The 19585-nt window shown below is 37.3% G+C and overlaps 1 long non-coding RNA gene across 12 annotated transcripts in view; it reads right to left on the bottom strand.

The window, feature by feature from the left end:
* The window catches only part of LOC126078157 (uncharacterized), a 151245-nt gene that overhangs the window by 105201 nt on the left and 26459 nt on the right, over positions 1–19585 (bottom strand). For 3 of the 12 annotated variants that reach the window (XR_007517979.1, XR_007517984.1, XR_007517983.1), the window contains one exon: positions 17272–17377. The exons of the other annotated variants lie outside the window; for them this stretch is intronic. This is a non-coding gene — a long non-coding RNA (uncharacterized LOC126078157). The remainder of the gene's footprint in view (positions 1–17271; positions 17378–19585) is intronic. 12 annotated transcript variants of the gene reach the window in all.

Genomic DNA, 19585 nt, shown 5'->3' with positions numbered 1-19585 from the left:
CTAGATTGCAAAACCTAGAATTTGATGAGACCAATGGACACTATGTGGTACAGTAGTAGAATTCTCACCAGGTGGACACCTAGGTTTAATTCCTGGCCAGTGCTCCTCAAGCTCCTCTACCTCTCCATTAGTGGTGGCTTGAGTGCTTCCATGATGCTGAACAGGTCTCAGTGGAGCTTCCAAACTAAGACAGATGAGGAAGGAAGGCCTGGTGATCTACTTCTGAAAATCAGTCAGTGAAAACCCTACAGATCACAACAGTCTGAACTACACAAAACATGGACATTATCCCCAGAAAAATCAGCCATGAAAACTCTATAGATCATTATGGTCGGAACAATAACACAATCACTAACCCAGGGAAAAGTGCGTATAAACATTCAAATCTGCATTCAGTTTCAGGGATTTCAAGGATCCCCTGCTGCCACAGATGCTAGTTAACAACTTTTAGAGTAGATGCTGAATCCCTTTTCAGAAATGTAAAGCCTAGTGAGAAAATGTTCTTTCACATTCACCATTTACAAGCAAGGAATTGTGAATACTGGATTTAAAAATAATTAGGAGGGCACAGGGAAATGCTGGCCTTTAATATCACCTTATTAGATTAAGGGGTGAGGAGTTCTTAGAAACAAATAACATCTCATTGCTCTGGTTTGTAAAGTTCCTAGCTAATAGAAATAATAATGATTACCAAAGTAAAAACAGACATTATTGACTCCATACCTACCATAGACCAAACCTCAGGCACAAAACCGTGTTCATTTGACAAGTATTTATGGAGCATTTTAGTGCTAATTTTAAATAAATTAATAGAAAGAGAACTTAGAAGAAAGCTTGATTGTAAGTACTCAAGATGTCAGCTGTTATCATTAGAGTCAGGAAGTACTATGGTGCTTATGGGTTTAAATAAAAAGGTACTTCTAGGTCCAGCATGAAGTCCCTGGTGGTACAAACAGTTGAGCACTCTGCTTCTAAAAAATCAGCCATTGAATAGCCTATGAAGCACTGTTCTGCTCTAACACATATGGGGTTGCCATGAGTCAGAATCAACTAGATGGCAACTGTTTTCTTTGTTTGTTCTTTTGTTACACGTTCAGCACTGATGGTTGCTCCCTCTGCCTAGTGGCCCCCGTGGTTCCAAGACTGTCAGCAATGACATCTAAAAACTACTGCCAAAACCCAGGATCGAACAAGGGACCTTAGGTCTTCAGTCTAATACTGTCTCAGCTGAGCTACTTTGGCTTATTTTAATAGGTTCTCTCTAATGGAAAAATGTTTGTAAAGCAGTAACAAAAAAACCAATGTTTAGGTTCAGCTGGAAGTAGATATTTAACAAATATTACATAGGTGATGAAACAAGGTTCCTGTTTACAAGCTAGAAGTAATAAATAATTTCCCTTATTTTGTTTTATTTTTAACTGCCCTGCAATTTGCTTTTGCCATTTAAAAATAAATCATAGATTTTTTTCATGCCAAAAAAGCAAGTGTCTCTAGCTGGCATTTTTTCCTTCCTAATATAGGCTTAATTTCTAGAAAAATGACAGCATGAGCCATTTAAATACTCTATTTTTCAGAAAAGCTACATTCCTAGGAGACTCACAAACACAGCCAAGATAAGAAACCAGTTCTTCTGAAGATCCAAGAACATCCCAAAGGTGAAATGGTTGTTGTTGTTCTTGTTAGCTGCCATAGTGTTGGTCCCTGATCATGGTGACCCCTTGTACAATGGAACAAAATGCTGCCCTGTCCTGCACCATCACCATGATCAGTTGTAGACATGACGGTTATGATCCATAGAGTTATCATTGCCTGATTTTTAGAAATACATCACCAAGCCTTCTAACCTAGTCTGTTTTAGTCTGGAAGCTCTGCTGAAACCTGTTCAGCATCATAGCAACACTCAAGCATCCACTGATGGAGGGGTGGTGGCTAAACATAAGGTGCGCTGGCCAGGAATCAAACCCAGGTTTCCCACATGGTAAATGAAAATTCTGCCACTGAACATGAAAAATAGGAACAGGAAAGACAAAGCAAACTTAAAAGGGATCTGTGGTAAGTAGAGTAATGACCCCTCAAAAATGTACACATCCTAATTCCTGGGACCTGTGAATATGTTAGGTTACATAGCAAATGGGAATTAAGGTTGCTAATCAGCTGATCTTCAGATGGGGAAAGCAGCTTGTATTATCTGGGTGGACCCATTAAAATCACCAAAAAAAAAACAAAACCCATCGCCATCGAGTCAATTCTGACTCATAGTCACCCTACAGGACAGAGTAGAACTGCCCCACAGGGTTTCCAAGGAGTGGCTGGTAGATTCAAACTGCTGACCTTTTGGTTAGTAGCTGTGTTCTTAACCACTGTACCACCAGAGCTCCATTAAAATCAAAGCTCCTCAACCAGGGGAAGATTGATGACAAGGACCTTCCCCTAAAGCTGACAGAGACAAAAAGCCATCCCTTGGAGCTGGTACCCTGAATTCAGACTTCTAGCCTCCTAGGCTATGAGAGGATAAATTTCTCTTTGTTAAAGCCATCCACTTGTGGTATTATAGCAGCACCAACTAAGACAATGGGTTTCTAAATTTGCTGTGGAGAGGGTGGATCCCGAAAGTGACGAAAATAAATACCACATGACTTTCTGGTAGAAGAAAAAGCACTGGAACTACCTGATAGGGAATTCAGAACTTCAGTATTCAGGGTTCTCCAACAGATGAAGGAAAATGAAGACAAAAATAAGGAAAAAATAGACAAAATCATGGAAAATACAGAAAAATTCAGGAAAAAGACAAAACAAGGGCAGAATTCAGGAAAGTAATCTGGGAAAAAAAACTTCAAAATAAACAACTAGAAATCATACAGCAATTAGAACTCCAAAAGATAAGCAATAAGATTTCAGAAACAGCCAGTGCAATAGAAGATTTTAGGAGCAAATCTCGATCAATAGAAGACAGGATCAGCAAAATTGAAGACAAATCCTTGGATACCAATTTGTTTGAGGAAAAATCAGAGAAAACAATGGAGAAACCCTGAGAATGATGTAGGATACAAACAAAAGCAAAAATTTGTGTTTGGTAGAAGTTCCAGAACAGGGGAAGAAAACAAAAAACACAGAGAGGATCACTGAAGATTTGTTGACTGAAAACTTCCCTAATATCATGAAAGACAAAAAGCCAACCATCCAAGAAGCTCAACAAATCCCATACAGGATAGACCCCAAAAGAAAATCACCAAGATATATTATAATCACACTCACTAAAACCAAAGGCAAAGAAAGAATTCTGAGAGCAGCTCAACAAAAATGAAAAGCCACATACAAAGGGAAAACAATAAGACCAAACTCTGATCACTTAACAGAAACCACACAGGCAAGAAGGCAATGGGATGATATATATAAAACCTTGAAAGAAAAAAACTGTCAACCAAGAATAATATATCCTGCAAAACTCTCATTCAAATATGATAATGAAATTAAGAAATTTCCATACAGACAGAAATTAAGGGACTATGTAAAAATTAAACTAAACTTAGAAGAATTATTAAAGGGAGTCCTTCAGTTAAAGAACCAACATTAGACAAAAACCTGAATCTAGGACATAAGACAGAATCAGCTAGATACCAGCCTAGATAATGGACTCTCAAGGATAAAACAAAACTAAAAAATTGACAACCTGGAACCAGAGAGGTCAGTCTGTAAATGACAATATTAGAACAATAAAAGAGGGAATAAACAATGTAGGTATAGAACTTTCAAATGGAGAAGAAGTCAAGGTGATATCAAGAAAAGGCTGGCTTAAACTTAGGAAGATAAGGATAAATTTCGAGGTAGCCACAAAGATATTTAACAAACCTACTCATCAAAATAAAGAAGAAAAAAAAGTCCCAGCAAATATAAAATCTACAAAAATCAAAGGAATGAAAAAAAAATCCACAAACAAAACAATTCAGCACAGAAGAGTAAGAAGAACAAAGAAAACATCAGCACCACAAAAAAAAAAGAAAGAAAACTACAAAATGACAGCAATAAAATCACATCTATCAATAACCACACATTCTTATCAACATACATGGAACATTCTCCAAAATACACCACATCTCAGGCCACAAAGCAACCCTCAACAAAATCCAAAACATTGAGATATACAAAGCATCTTCTCTGACCACAACATCATAAAAGTAGAAATTAATAACAGAAAGAGCAAGGGAAAAAATCAGTTACATGGAAACTGAATAATACCTTGCTTATAAACCACTGGGTAATAGAAGAATCAAAAAAAAAAATAGAAGAATCAAAGATGGGATTAAAAAATTCCTAGAATCAAATGATAATGAAAACACAGCATACCAAAACCTCTGGGACACAGCAAAAGCAGTGCTCAGGGGTCAATTTATAGCAATAGATGCACACATCAAAAAAGAAGGGATAAAATCAAAATATTAGCTACACAACTCGAACAAATAGAAGAACAGCAAAAGAAGCACACAGCCACCAGAAGTAAAGAATAAAGATCAGAGCAGAAATAAATGAAATAAAGAATAGAAAAACAATAGAAAGAATCAACAAAACCAAAAGTTGGTTCTTTGAGAGACAAACAAAACCAACAAACCACTGGCCAAAATGACAAAAGAAAAATGAGAGGACACAAATAAAATGAAATGGGCCATATGACAACAGATCCAACTGAAATCAAAAGGATTATAACAGAGTGCTGTGAAAAACTATATTCCAACAAATTTGAAAATCTAGAGGAAATGGGCAAATTTCTAGTAACACACTACCCACCTAAACTAACACAAACTGAGGTTGAAAATCTGAACAGACCCATAACAAGAAAAAATATTGAAAAGGTAAAAGAAAAAAAAAAAAAAAACTCCCAATGAAAAAAATCCCCAGCCCAGATGACTTCACTGGAGAATTCTACCAAACATTCAGAGAAGAGTTTGCACAGTACTACTCAAAATATTTCAGAAAGTAGAAAACAAATGAATACTTCCAAATTCATTATATGAAGCCACCATAACCCTGATAGAAAAGCCAGGCAAAGACACCACAAGAAAAGAAAATTACAGGCCAATATCTCTCACGAATACAGACGTAAAAATTCTCAACAAAATTCTAGCTAATAGAATTCAAAATCATTATCAAAAACATACATGGAGGAATCAGGAAGGCATTATGCTGAGTGAAATCAGTCAGTTGCAAAAGGACAAATATTGTATAAGACCACTATTATAAGAACTCGAGAAATAGTTTAAACAGAGAAGAAAATATTCTTTGACGGTTACAAGAGGGTGGGGGGAGGGAGGGAGAGAGGGGGTTTTCACTAATTAGTAGATGAGAACTACTTTAGGTGAAGGGAAAAACAACATACAATACAGGAGAGGTCAGCACAACTGGACTAAATCAAAAGCAAAGAAGTTTCCTAAATAAACTGAATGCTTCAAAGGCCAGTGTAGCAGGGGCAGGGGTTCGGGGACCATGGTTTCAGGGGACATCTAAGTCAACTGGCATAATAAAATCTATTAAGAAAACATTCTGCATCCCACATTGGAGAGCGGCGTCCGGGGTCTTAAACACTAACAAGCGGCCATCTAAGACGCATCGATTGGTCTCAAACCACCTGGACCAAAGGAGAATGAAGAACACCAAAGATACAAGGTAATTACGAGCCCAGGAACCAGAAAAGGCCACATAAACCAGAAACTACATCAGCCTGAGACCAGAACTAGATGGTGCCCGGCTACAACTGATGACTGCTCTGACAGGGAACACAACACAGAACCCCTGAGGGCGTAGGAGAGCAGTGGGATGCAGACCCCAAATTCTCATAAAAAGACCAGACTTAATGGTCTGAGACTAGAAGGACCCCGGTGGCCATGGTCCCCAGACCTTCTGTTAGCCCAAGACAGGAACCGTGCCCAAAGCCAACTCTGCAGACAGGGATTGGACTGGACAATGGAATAGAAAAAGGTGCTGGTGAATAATGAGCTTCTTGCATCAAGTAGACACTTGAGACCATGTTGGCATCTCCTATTTGAAGGGGAGATGAGAGGGAAGAGGGGGTTAGAAGCTGGCAGAATGGACACGAAAAGAGAGAGAGGAGGGAAGAAGCAGGCTGTCTCATTGGGGGGAGAGCAATTAGGAGTATATAGCAAGGTGTATAGAAATTTTTGTATGAAAGGTTGACTTGATTTGTAAACTTTCACTTAAAGCACAATAAAAATTTTAAAAAATAATAATACACCACTACTATGTGGGATTCATACCATGTATGGAAAGATGGTTCACAACATTAGAAAATCAACTGACATAATCTACCACATAAATAAAAGAAAAGAATATGATCATCTCAATTAATGCAAAAAGGCATTTGATAAAGTCCAACATCCATTCCTAACAAAAACTCTCAATAAAATAGATACAGAAGGGAAATTCCTCAACATAATAAGTGGCATCTATTTTTTGGGTTTATACAAAACCAACAGCCAACATCCTTCTTAGTGGAGAGAGGCTAAAAACATTCCCCCCGAGAAAGGAACAAGACAAGACTGCCCTTTATCGCCACTCTCATTTAACACTGTGCTGGAGGTCCAAGCTAGATCAATAACTCAAGAAAAAGAAATAAAGGACATCCAAAATTGATAAGGAAGAAGTAAAACTATCCTTATTTGCAGATGATATGATACTATACACAGAGAACACAAAGGACTCCACAAGAAAACCACTGGAACTAATAGAAAGATCCAGCAGAGTACCAGGATACAAGATAAACATACAAAAATCAGTTAGATTCCTATACACCAATAAAGAGAACTACGAAAAGGAAATAGGAAAACAATACCATTTTATAATAGCCCCTAAAAAAATAAAATACTTAGGAATAAATCTAACCGAGGATGTAAATGTCCTATACAAAGAAAACTACCAAACACTACTGCAAGAAACCAAACAAGACCTAAGTAAATGGAAAAACATACCATGCTCACGGATAGGTAGACTCAACATTATGAAAATGTCAATTCTGCCCAAAGCAATCCACAAATACAATGCAATTCTGATTCAAATACCAGACAAAATGGAAAAACTAATCATTAACTTTATACAAAAAGGAAAGAGGGCTTGGAGAAGTAAAGCCCTATTTAACAAAAAGAATAAAGTAGCAGGGCTCACACTACCTGACCTCAAAACCTACTATACAGCTACAGTAGTCAAAATAGCCTGGTATTGGTACAACAACACACACACTGACCGATGGAACAGAAATTAGAACTCAGATGAAAATCTATCCACCTATGGTCACCTGTTCTTCAAAAAAGGCCTGAAGTCCATTAAACAGGGAAAAGATAATCTTTTTAACAAATGGTGCTGGTACGCTGGATGTCCATCTGTAAAAAAAATGAAACAGGACCCATTCCTCACACCATACATGAAAACTAATTCAAAATGGATCCAAGACCTAAATACAAAACCAAAAACTATAAAGATCATAAAAGAAAAAAATAGGATCAATGCTAGAGGCACTAATACACAGCATAAATAACATACAAAACATAACTAACAATATGCAAATGCCAGAAGATAATCTAGGTAACTGAGGTCTTCTAAAAATTAAACACGTAATGCTCATCAAAATACTTCACCAAAAGAGTAAAAAGAGAACCTACAGACTGGGGGAAAAAAATTGGCTATAACAAATCCAACAAAGGTCTAATCTCTAAAACCTGTAGGAAAATCCAAAATCTCTACAACAAAAACACAAATAATCCAATCAAAAACCAAGCAAAGGATATGAACACATCACCAAAGAAGACATTCAGGCAGTTAACAGACACATGAGGAAATGTTCGCGATCACTAGCCATTAGAGAAATGCAAATCAGAACTATAATGAGATAACATCTCACCCCAATTACTGCCATGAATCAAAAAAACAGAAAACAACAATTGTTGGAGAGGCTGTGGGGAGCTTGGAACTCTTACGTACTGTCGGTGGGAATATAAAATGGTATAACAATTTTGGAAAACGATATGGCACTTCCTTAAAAAGCTAGAAATAGATATACCATACAATCCAGCAATCCCACTCCTAGGAATATATCCTAGAGAAATAAGAGCCATCACATAAATAGAGATATGCATACCCATGTTCATTGCAGCATTATTCACAATTGCAAAAAGATGAAAACGACCTAAGTGCTCATCAACAGATGCCTGGATAAACCAGCTAGGGTACATACACACAATGGAATACTATATAGCAATAAAGAACAACGATGAATCTGTGAAACATCTTCCATCATGGATGAACCTGGAAGGCATTATGCTGAGTGAAATAAGTCACTCACAAAAAGACAAATATTATATGAGACCACTATTATAAAAACTTATGAAAAGGTTTACACACAGAAAGAAACAAACCTTTGATGGTTACCGGGGGGTTGGGGGGTGGGAAGGGAAAAACACTAACTAGACAATCGATAAGTGGTAACTTTGGTGAAGGGTAAGACAGTACACAATACTGGGGAAGTCAGCACAATTTGATCAAGGCAAGGTCATGCAAGCTTCATAAACACACCCAAACTCCTGAGGGACAAAATTATTGGGCTGAGGGCTGGGGACCATGGTCTCGGGGGACATCTAGCTCAATTGGCATAACATAGTTTATAAAGAAAATATTCATCTTACTTTGGTAAGTAGTGTCTGAGGTCTTAAAAGCTTGTGAATGGCCATCTAAGATACTTCACTGGTCTCACCCTGTCTGGAGCAGGGCAGAATGAAGAAAATCAAAGACATAAGGGAAATATTAGTCTGAAGGACTAATGAACCACAACTACCACAGCCTTCACCAGACTGAGTCCAGCACAAGTAGATGATCCCCGGCTACCACCACCAACCGCTCTGACAGGGATCACAATAGACAGCCTTGAACAGAGTTGGAGAAAAATGTAGAACAAAATTCTAACTTACAAAAGAAGACCAGACTTAGTGGTCTGACAGAAACTGGAGAAACCCTGAGAGTGTGTCCCCCAGACTCCCTTTAAATTCAGCTCTGAAGTCACTCCTGATGTTCACCTTTCAGCCAAAGATTAGACAGGCCGATAAAACAAAACAATACTAAATGGGCACACCAGCCCAGGGACAAGGACAATAAGGCAGGAGGGGACAGGAAACCTGGTGATGGGGACCCCAAGTTCGTGATAAGAGTGTTGATATGTGTTAGGGTTGCCAACCAATGTCACAAAACAATATGTTTATTGTTGAATGAGAAACTAATTTGCCCTGTAGCCCTTCATTTAAAGTACAATAAAAAAATTAAAAAACACAATATAGCAAAACCTATGTGAAGCAATAAAAGTACTGATCAGAGGCAAATTTATAGCAATAAATGCATATATTAGACTAAAAAATAAGAAAAATCCAAAATCAATAAGTTAACCTGACAACTTGAACAAATAGAAATGGAAGAGCAAAAGAACAAAACTGCCAGAAGAAAGATCAAAACAGAAGCAAATGAAATACAAATCAGAAAAACAATAGAATCAACAAAACTAGAAGTTGGTTCTTTGAAAGGATCAATAAAAAAGACCAGTCACTGGCCAAACTGACCAATGAAAAAAATGAGAAGATGCAAATAAAATAAGGAATTAAACTGCAGACATTACAACAGATCCAACTGAGATGAAGAATATCATAACAGAATACTGTGAAAAATTGTACTCCAACAAATTTGAAGACATACAAGAAATGGACAAATTTCTAGAAAAGCACTACCTGCTTAAATGAGCAACATCATGATAAACGGAGAAAAGATTGAACTCGTCAAGGATTTCATTTCACTTGGATCCACAATCAACAGCCATGGAAGCAGCAGTCAAGAAATCAAAAGACGCATTGCATCAGATAAATCTGCTGCAAAGGACCTCTTCAAAGTGTTGAAGAGCAAAGATGTCACCCAGAAGACTAAGGTGCACCTGACCCAAGCCATAGTATTTTCGATTGCATCTCATGCGTGTGAAAGCTGGACAATGAATAAGGAAGACCAAAGAAGAGTTGACGCCTTTGAATTGTGGCGTTGGCGAAGAATACTGAATATACCATGGACTGCCAAAAGAACGAACAAATCTGTCTTGGACGAAGTGTGGCCAGAATGCTCCTTAGAGGCAAGGATGGCGAGACTGCGTCTTACATACTTTGGACATGTTGTTAGGAGGGATCAGTCCCTGGAGAAGGACATCATGCTTGGCAGAGCACAGGGTCAGCGGAAAAGAGGAAGACCCTCAACAAGGTGGATTGACACAGTGGCTGCAACAATGAGCTCAAGCATAGCAACAATCATAAGGATGGCGCAGGACCAAGCACTGTTTCGTTCTGTTGTGCACAGGGTCGCTATGAGTCGAACTGACTCGACCGCACCTAACAACAACAACTTAAACTAACACAAATAGAGGTCCAGAACCCAAAAACCCAGTGCCCTCGAGTCGACTCCGACAAAGAAAATCTAAATAGGCCCATAACAAAAGAAGATTGACGATGTTATCAAAAAACAACAACAAAATGTCCCAGTGTATATGGCTTGCTTCACTGGGGAATTTCACGAAACATTCAGAGAAGAGCAGACACCAATTTTACTCAAACTTTTCCAAAACATAGAAAAGGAAGGAATCCTCCCCAACTCATTCTATGAAGCCAGCATCACTTTGATACCAAAGCTGGGTAAAGACACCGGAAATAAAAGAAAATTACAGACCAATATCTCTCACAAATATAGAAGCATAAATTTTCAACAAAATTCTAGCCAACAGAATTCAACAGCATATCAAAAAATAATAAATCATGATCAGGTGGGATTCATACCAGGACAGCAAGAGTGGTTTGACATTAGGAAATAGATTAATGTAATTTACCACATAAATTAAAAAAAAGAATCCCACGATCAACTCAATTGATGCAGAAAAGCCATTTGATAAAATCCAAGACCCACTCCTGATAAAAATTCTCAGCAAAATAGGAATAGAAGGGAAATTCCTCAACATGATTAAGAGCATATATACAAAACCGATACCCAACATTATTCTCAGTGGAAAAAGACTGACAGCCTTCTCTTGAGAAAGGAAGCTTGACAAGGATTGCCACTATCATCACTCTTACTCAATATTGTACTTAAAGTCCTAGCCAGAGCAATAAGGCAAGAAAGGGAAATAAAGGGCATTCAAATTGGAAAGAAAGAAGTAAAACTATCTCTAGTCACAGATGACATACACTTAGTCACAGATGACATGATCCTATACATAGAAAACCCCAGAGATTCCACAAGAAACTACTGAATCCAACAGAAGGATTCAGCCAAGTGTCAGGGTAAAAATTAGCACTCAAAAAGGAGAACTCTGAAAAGGAACTAGCGAAAACAGTACCATTTACGATAGCATTCAAAAGGATAAAATACCTAGGAATGAACCTAACAAGGAATATAAAAGACCTATACAATGAAAAAACTATAAAACACTACTGCAAGAAACTAAAAGAGACATACATAAATAGAAAAATATTCCATGCTCATGGATTGGAAGACCTAACATTGTGAAAATGTCAATACTACACAAAGCAATCTATAGAAACAATGCAATCCCAATAGAAATTCCAACAACATACTTTACTGAGATGTAAAAACAGATCACCAACTTTATATGGAAAAGAAAGAGGCCCTGAATAACCAAAGCAATACTGAAGAACAAAGTAGGAGGTCTTACACTCCCTGATCTGAAAACATACTATTCAGCCACAATAATCAAAACATCCTGGTACTGTTTTGATTGACACAGACACCAATGGAACAGAATTGAAAACCCAGAAGTAAATCCATCTATTACAGGAAGCTGATTTTTGACAAGGGGTCAAAGACCATTTGATGGAAAAGAAACATTCTCTTCAACAAATGGTGCTGGCAAAACTGGATATCCATTTGTAGAAAAATGAAACAGGATCCATACCTAACACCATACATAAAAACTAACTCAAAATCAATCAAAAATCTAAAAGTAAAAACTAAAGCTATAAAGTTCCTGGAACATAATATGGAGACAAAACTATGAGACATATTTTTTTCTTTTTTCGGTAATAGAATACCAAACACAGCTACAAACACACAAGCCAACAGAAGACAAATTAGACAAACCAGGACCTCCTAAAAATTAAATACTCATGCTCATCAAAAAGCTTTATCAAAAGAGTAAAAGGAGAACCTATAGATTGGGAAAATATCTTTGGGAACAATATACCTGATAAAGGTCTTATCTAAAACATATATAAAACATCAACAACTCAGCAACAAAAGACAAACAATCCAATAAAAAACAGGCTAGGACATTGTCACGGATTGAATTGTGCTCCCCCAAAATATCTGTCAACTTGGCTAGGTCATAATTCCCAGTATTGTGTAATTGTTCAACATTCTGTCATCTGATGTGATTTTCCTATGTGTTGTAAATCCTATCTCTATGATATTAATGAGATGGGATTAGTGGCAGTTATGTAGACTCAAACTACAAGATTAATCTACAATTTAAGCCAATTTCTTTTGAGATATAAAAGAGAAACAAGCAGAGAGACAGAGGAACCTCATACCACCAAAAAAACAAGTGCCAGGAGACTAGCATGTATTTTAGACCTGGGGTTCCTCTGCTGAGAAGATCTTAGTCCAGGGGAAGATCGACGACAAGGACCTTCCTCCAAAACCAACAGAGAGAGAAAGCCTTTCTCTGGAGCTGACACCCTGTATTCGGACTTGTAGCCTACTAGACTATAAGAGAATAAATTTCTCTTTGTTAAAGCTATCCACTTCTGGTATTTCTGTTATAGCAGCATTAGATTACTAAGACAGACATGTACAGACAGTTCACTAAAGAGGACACTCAAGTGGCCAGCAAACACACAAAAAGATGCTTGCATCATTAGCCATTACAGAGAGGCAAATCAAAACTAGAGTGAGGTACCATCACACCCCTGCAAAAATGGCACTGATCAAGAAAACAGAAAACAACAAATGCTGGCAAAGATGTGGGGATATTGGAATACTTATCCACTGCTGGTGGGATTGTAAAATGGTACAACCACTATGGAAAACAGTATGAAACTTCTCTAAAAAGCTAGAAATAGAAATACCTTCTGATCCAGAAACCCACTCCTAGGTATATACCCTAGAGATCTAATCGAACTGTCACAAATAGACATATGTATACCTACGGTCATTGCAGCATCATTCACAATACCAAAAAGATAGAAACAATCTAAGTGCTCATCAACGGATGAATGGATAAACAAAATGTGATATACACATACAATGCAGCTATAAAGAATAATGATGAGTCTGTGAAACGGCTTATAACATGAACAAATCTGAAGGACATTATGCTGAGTGAAGTCAGTCAAGAACAAAGGGAAAACATTGTATAATACCACTTTTACAAAAAGACAAAAATAGGTACACATGCAAAAATCGGCATTCTTTGGTGGTTACCGGGGAAGGGAAATCACTCTCTAGACAGTAGACACTGTGATTTTTGGTGATGGAAAAGGCAACTGCAAATGTTGGTGAAGTGTGCACAACTTAACCAAGGTAAATGATGACAATAAAAACATACAAGATTATTGGGCCTTATTGGTAAATGCTGTAACATACAATTTGGCAACAAAAGCAGTAACAATAAAAAAAAAGCCGTGGTTACATAGGTAGATATATATGCACACATGTGTATAGCAAGGTACATGTGTGTTTATACATGTGCATATATAGGTGTACCTATAAAAAAAAATTTTTTATAGATACAGATATATACGTGTTTGTACATATATTCATATATTCACGTATATAATAAAGCACAGAGGCAGCACAGTCACAGAGACCTCCCAGACATAAAAAAACCCACCTTGCTGGGTTTGAAGGCTCAGCACCACAGTATTGTGGGACAACTTGGTCAATTGGCACAACATAGTCTATAAAGTTTATATTCTACATCCTAGTATAGTAAATGGAAACCCTGGTGGCATAGCGTTTAAGAGCTATGGCTGCTAACCAAATGTTCGGCAGTTCAAATCCACCAGGCACTCTTTGAAAACCCTACGCAGCAGTTCTGCTCTGCTACGAGTCAGGATTGACTTGACGGCTTTTGATTTAGTATAGTAAATAGCATATGGGATCTTAAAAGCTTCTGAGCAGCCATCTAAGATACAAATATTGATCTCTACTCGTCTACAGAGAAAAAGAAAGAAGGAAACTGAAGACTCAAAAAAACTAGCCTACAGGACTAATTGCCTACACTAACCATGGCCTTGTCTATCCAGAGACCAGAAGAACTAGATGGTGGCCAGCTACCAATACTGACTCAGGGACACTAATTATCCCAAACAGAATTGGAAAAAATTGTGTAACAAATCTCTAATTCTTCAAAAAAAAAAAGGCTAGGCTTACTGAACTGGTAGAGACTAGAAGAATCCCCAAGACTATTGCCCTGAGGTTCCTTTAAATTTTGAACTGTAACTACTACTAGAGTTTACCTTTTAGCTAAATAACAGGTTGGCTCATAAAATAAACAATATCACTCATGAGTATTGTGTTCCTTTAAAAAAAAAAAAATCATCTATATGAGACCAGCCAACATTTACTCTAAGCAAAGAGGAGAGAATCAGGGGCGGTAGGGAAGCTGGATTAATGGAAGCTGAACAACTGGAACAGAAATATTGAGAATGTTGACACAATGTGGAAAATGTAACCAATCTCACTGAACAGTATGTATATAAATTGTTAAATGGGAACCTAATTTGCTGTGTAAACTTTCACCAAAAACTCTACAAAATATATATATTTTTTAAATAGTTCTGTAACAGTCACGTTTTCAGTCAGGTAGTATATCCTCATTTTTCCTTTTCCTTTCACTTTAATTTCTCTCTTTTCAACAGCCTCAAAATTCTTACACTTGAGATGTCTAAATCCAAGAATCCATTGAAACTATTCCTAATGATGATAAAAATTTCATTCTGACATCTGCTCCACACCATTATGTGGAGACCATATATTTACCTGTCTTTCTAAGAACATTCCAAGAAAAAAGAACCCCTTCTCTATAGAAAAAAACTCTTAGTTATCACTTCACTCATGCATAAAAATTGTCCCCAATTTTCATCAGAATTATTTCCCAAACCCATACTCTTCCTTCTTCCTTTACTTCCCAGGTTTTGAGAATTTTTAATTCACACAGAGTTGCTTCAGACTGGGAACTCACTTCTGATGAAACGTCAGAAGCAGCAAGCAAGACTTTCTAAGTGGGAGAAAATGTCACCTAAAACACCGTTGCTTTCACTGAGCTGAAATGAATTAAGAAATCCCTGAGTTTTGAAATACCGTTCTATCCAACCATCTCTGTTCTTTATTATATGAAAAGGACTCGGTGTTGAAGAACAGGAGAGTGAATGATAGCTCAGAATTAAATAATTCTGCCACATTTGCTACACAATTTAACGCACTAGAAAAACTAATTGCTAAATGGACCATGGTCATGTGTAACAGTTAAATGGGCATCCAAGAAGTGAGCTAAGTACACCCTTCCTAACTCTATTATCTCCTCCATTGTGAGTATGATTTTATATTGTCAACCAAGACTGTGGCCTTTTTCATCTCTGCCCTTGCCCTTAGTCATGGTCCTCTGCAGATTTATTGTGTGGAAACCTGTCACTACATCATCACGAACTGAATCTCCTACGTCTCTTAAACAGAAACTCCCCCAGCAACAAATCTACCCTGTCCTTAATCAACTCACTCAAATTTTCCTCCCAAATGCTCGCCCTTTTCCCTCCCCATGTGCTTGACATTTCTAGAGCTGGATTGAAGCTTAGTCCCAGTCACAGGAATTTAGCATTTAAACAACCTCTTCAAGAGGTTATTCCGAGAAAATCAGCTCTCAGAAAACTGGAGCTCCAAAACAGGAAAGTGCCTCAGCCTTCCCACCCTTCTCTCCCCAAGCCCTGACATTTATGAAGCAGCAGTTTTCAATCCTGGATGCACAATAGAATAAACCAGAAAGCATTTAAAAATCCCATTGCCCAGGCTGCACCTAGACAAATTATATCAAAATCCCTAGACATCAACATTCTTTAAAGCCTACTCTGTGATTCCAGTGTACATGCAAGATCCAGAATCACTCTTGTGAAGGTGGTTATTGTTGTTAGTTGCTGTAGACTCCGTTCCAACTCCCGGTGACCTTATGTATGCCAGGGAGTTAGCGGCAAATTGCACCTTAGAAACCCAGCTTCCTAACTCATGATCCAGTACTCTTTCTACAGCATCGTATTTCTGCCCTTCAATTCAGACCTCCTTTCACTTTTCAATGGCTGCAGAGGATTTATGCACTAAATGAAATAAATGTGATCTCCAAATTCTTTCTCATAAGACAAATTATGTTTCTAAATCTAGTTTTTGAACATAATACTAATAGTTCATTTTTCACTTGAAGACTGAAGCAACTTTAAAAGGTTTCAATTAATTCGGAGCCATTTCTCATCAGCTGCATTCCTACCACAAAGGATATCCCCCAACAGGGACTGTCAATTACAGAGCCACTGGACTGTGGTGGAAACCTTGGTGAAGCTGTAACCACATTTGTGAGGATTCTCAACCTAATTTCTCACAAGCTACCTGTTTTCCAGTAAACCATGACATCATTCTGCTTCTCAGCAAGGCCTCAGAACAAAACAGTGTGTAATTAACTGAATCAGCTAATAAATGGAATAGGTCCATGAAATCTATTTACAGAGCAAAAAATCGTTTTGAAAAATTATTAGTTACAGGCAAGTAAGTGCATTTTGGTCATTTTAGAAGGAAATCTACATTCAGAGCTTTCAAAAGAAGATTATAGGTCTTTAAGGTAATGGGCATTTTCAAAGTTAATATTAAGTATTTGGACTGAATTAAATTTTGTTTTCTATCTTATAACTCTCCATACAAGATGCTTTATTAACTGTCTCCAAAATATTCAATCAGTTCACATCTTTTCAATAAACTCTCCAGTTAGGACACACTACCCTGTATGCCAACTTTCATCTTTATCAAACAAGTCAAACATGACAAGAATATTCAAAGGTCACCTGCCTATTCAATATCATATCTCAACATCCACACAACTCTTTACAGTGTCTTCAGTTATCCTGATTTGAAGGTCAATACAAAGAATGGTGGACATACAGGTCAAAAAGTATTCTGCTACTGTAAGAAAGTGTTACTTACTCCTGAAAATAAACACAAAGATCATTCTCCCTTCCAGACCGAAGAGTGATATGTACCATGATGTTTGGAACCAAAGCAGCAATCTTGTCACTATGAGGAAACTAGCCTGAAAACGAAAGCAAAAAACATATTGAGGATACCAAAAAGAAAACTTATCAAGAAGGGGCTACGTCCTTAACCTGCGAACTCACTAACCTAGCTCTAAATTTCTTGTGATTTGAGATGATAAGTGTTGTAGGTTGGCCTCTCCAGAAACAGATACTGAGACTGAGTTTTGGGTACAGTATGTTTACCAAGAATAATCGTCTATGAAAAGAAGGATTGAGCAGAGGAAAAGCTGAGTTGAGAAACAAGTCCAACAAAGCTTCAGCCAACCAACCAGGGGTTTCTTGAATGCCCTATATCAGGAGAAAATAGCTGACCTTTATATTCTCTTCTTGATCAGTCATAAGACGTGGGCTTCCCTGGGCAGAGTATGACCCTAAGTGGGACAAGGGAAGCTAAAGCAGACCCTAACAAAGCTGACAGCTGGAAACTCTCAGTTGATACACTCTTCCCAAAACTGAGAAATAAATCTTTCCTTGAAAAAGAGAGATCTGAGTAGATAGGCAACAGTGAATCAATATCTTCAGGAAAAGAAATTGTGAGCCAACAATTTTATATCTAACCAAGTTTATATCCTTTGAGTATCAAGGTTGTAGAAAAACAGTTTTAAATGTTTAAGAACTCAGGGAATGTATGTATATGAGTCCTCCCGAGGCATCTACTAGAGATTAAACAAACATTAAGCAAGACTAAACAGACATGAAAGAATGCTGGGGGCGCAGCGGCTAAGTGCTTAGCTGCTAACTGAAAGGTCGGTGATGTGAGCCTACCAGCTGTTCTCAGAAGAAATATGTGGTAGTCTGCACCTATAAAGATTACAGCCTTAGAAACCTTACGGGACAGTTCTACCCTGTCCTACATGGTCACTATGAGTCAAAACCGACTCAACAGCAACAATTTTGGACTGTTTTGTTTTTGGGGGGGAGGGGTAAAGAGACATGACAACGAAATGTAATACATAATCCAGGACTGGATCTTACACTCGAGGGGAAAAAAAGTTCTATAACAGATATTATTGAGACAATTTATAAAACTGAACAACCATAAGTTAGGCTAAAGTATTACATCAATTTTAAGATTCTTGGATCTTATAAGTGTATGGTGATTATGGGAGAAAATATTCTTCTCTTAGAAAATACACACTAAAGTGTTAAGGAATAAAGGAGCATGATGTGTGCAACCTATTCTCATATGGCTCAGAAAAATTTAGTAATAAGTATATATAGAGATTAGATAGATCAACCAATTGATCAACAGATAGATATTGATAGATGAGATAGATGATAGAGATACTGATATAATAGATAAGATAGAAATCCAATGGTGAATCAATTGGGGAAATGTTAAAAATTGGAGAATCTGGGTAAACAGAAGTTTTCTGTACTATTGATATGACTTTTCTGTTATGTTTTCAATTAATTCAAAAATAAAAAGATAAAAATGATCTAGACTTCATCTGTAAAACCTTAGTATTGTTTTGTGTTCAAACTCTCAGTTAGTCTCCTCTCATTAACCCAGCAATGGATTCTTCCTAAAATAGAGGTTTACATTATTTCAATGCAGCCTGTATTTTAGAATCAGCTCCACAGAATAATTGAAATTAAAAGAAAAGGTAGTCAGTGTAAAAAAAACCAAGACTGTTTCCAGGGGATAGGATTTACGTAAATTACTCCTGGAATATCTGATATTCCAAAACAAAACACAACATATCTGGTAACTTCTGATGAACACATAAATTAAAAGCAAAAACAAAGTCTTTGTCTTGCAGTACTAGAATTGCTAGATTCATCCTAATCATGTCTAAAAAGGTGAAACAGGCTAGTCCCTCTTGCCTTTTAAAATTAATTAGCATTCTCTCACCAGATTGAAAACTGCTTTGGTTAAGAACAAGCATTCCCTTTACATTTAAATCATTTTAATCTAGGTCATTTGTTCCATTTATTTTTAGCCCCTATGGTCCAACTTGGACCTGGAGTTAGAAAGCCAAAAGGGAAGAACAGTCATGGCATTATTGAAGCTGAATGAACTGAAAAAAAAAGTCAAGCCTCGAGTTGCAACACTAAAGAAATCTCCAGGGAAAATATTGAACAATGTGGGAAACATTAAAAGAAGATGGAAGGAATACACAGAGTCACTGTACCAAAAAGAACTGATTAATATTCAACCATTTCAGGACATAGTATATGGTCAAGAACCAAAGTTACTAAAG

This window comes from Elephas maximus, chromosome 6, assembly GCF_024166365.1.
Source record: "Elephas maximus indicus isolate mEleMax1 chromosome 6, mEleMax1 primary haplotype, whole genome shotgun sequence".
Lineage (NCBI taxonomy): Eukaryota > Metazoa > Chordata > Mammalia > Proboscidea > Elephantidae > Elephas > Elephas maximus.
The sequence above is the reverse complement of the archived record's forward strand: the minus strand, read 5'-3'. Positions and strand labels throughout refer to the sequence as shown.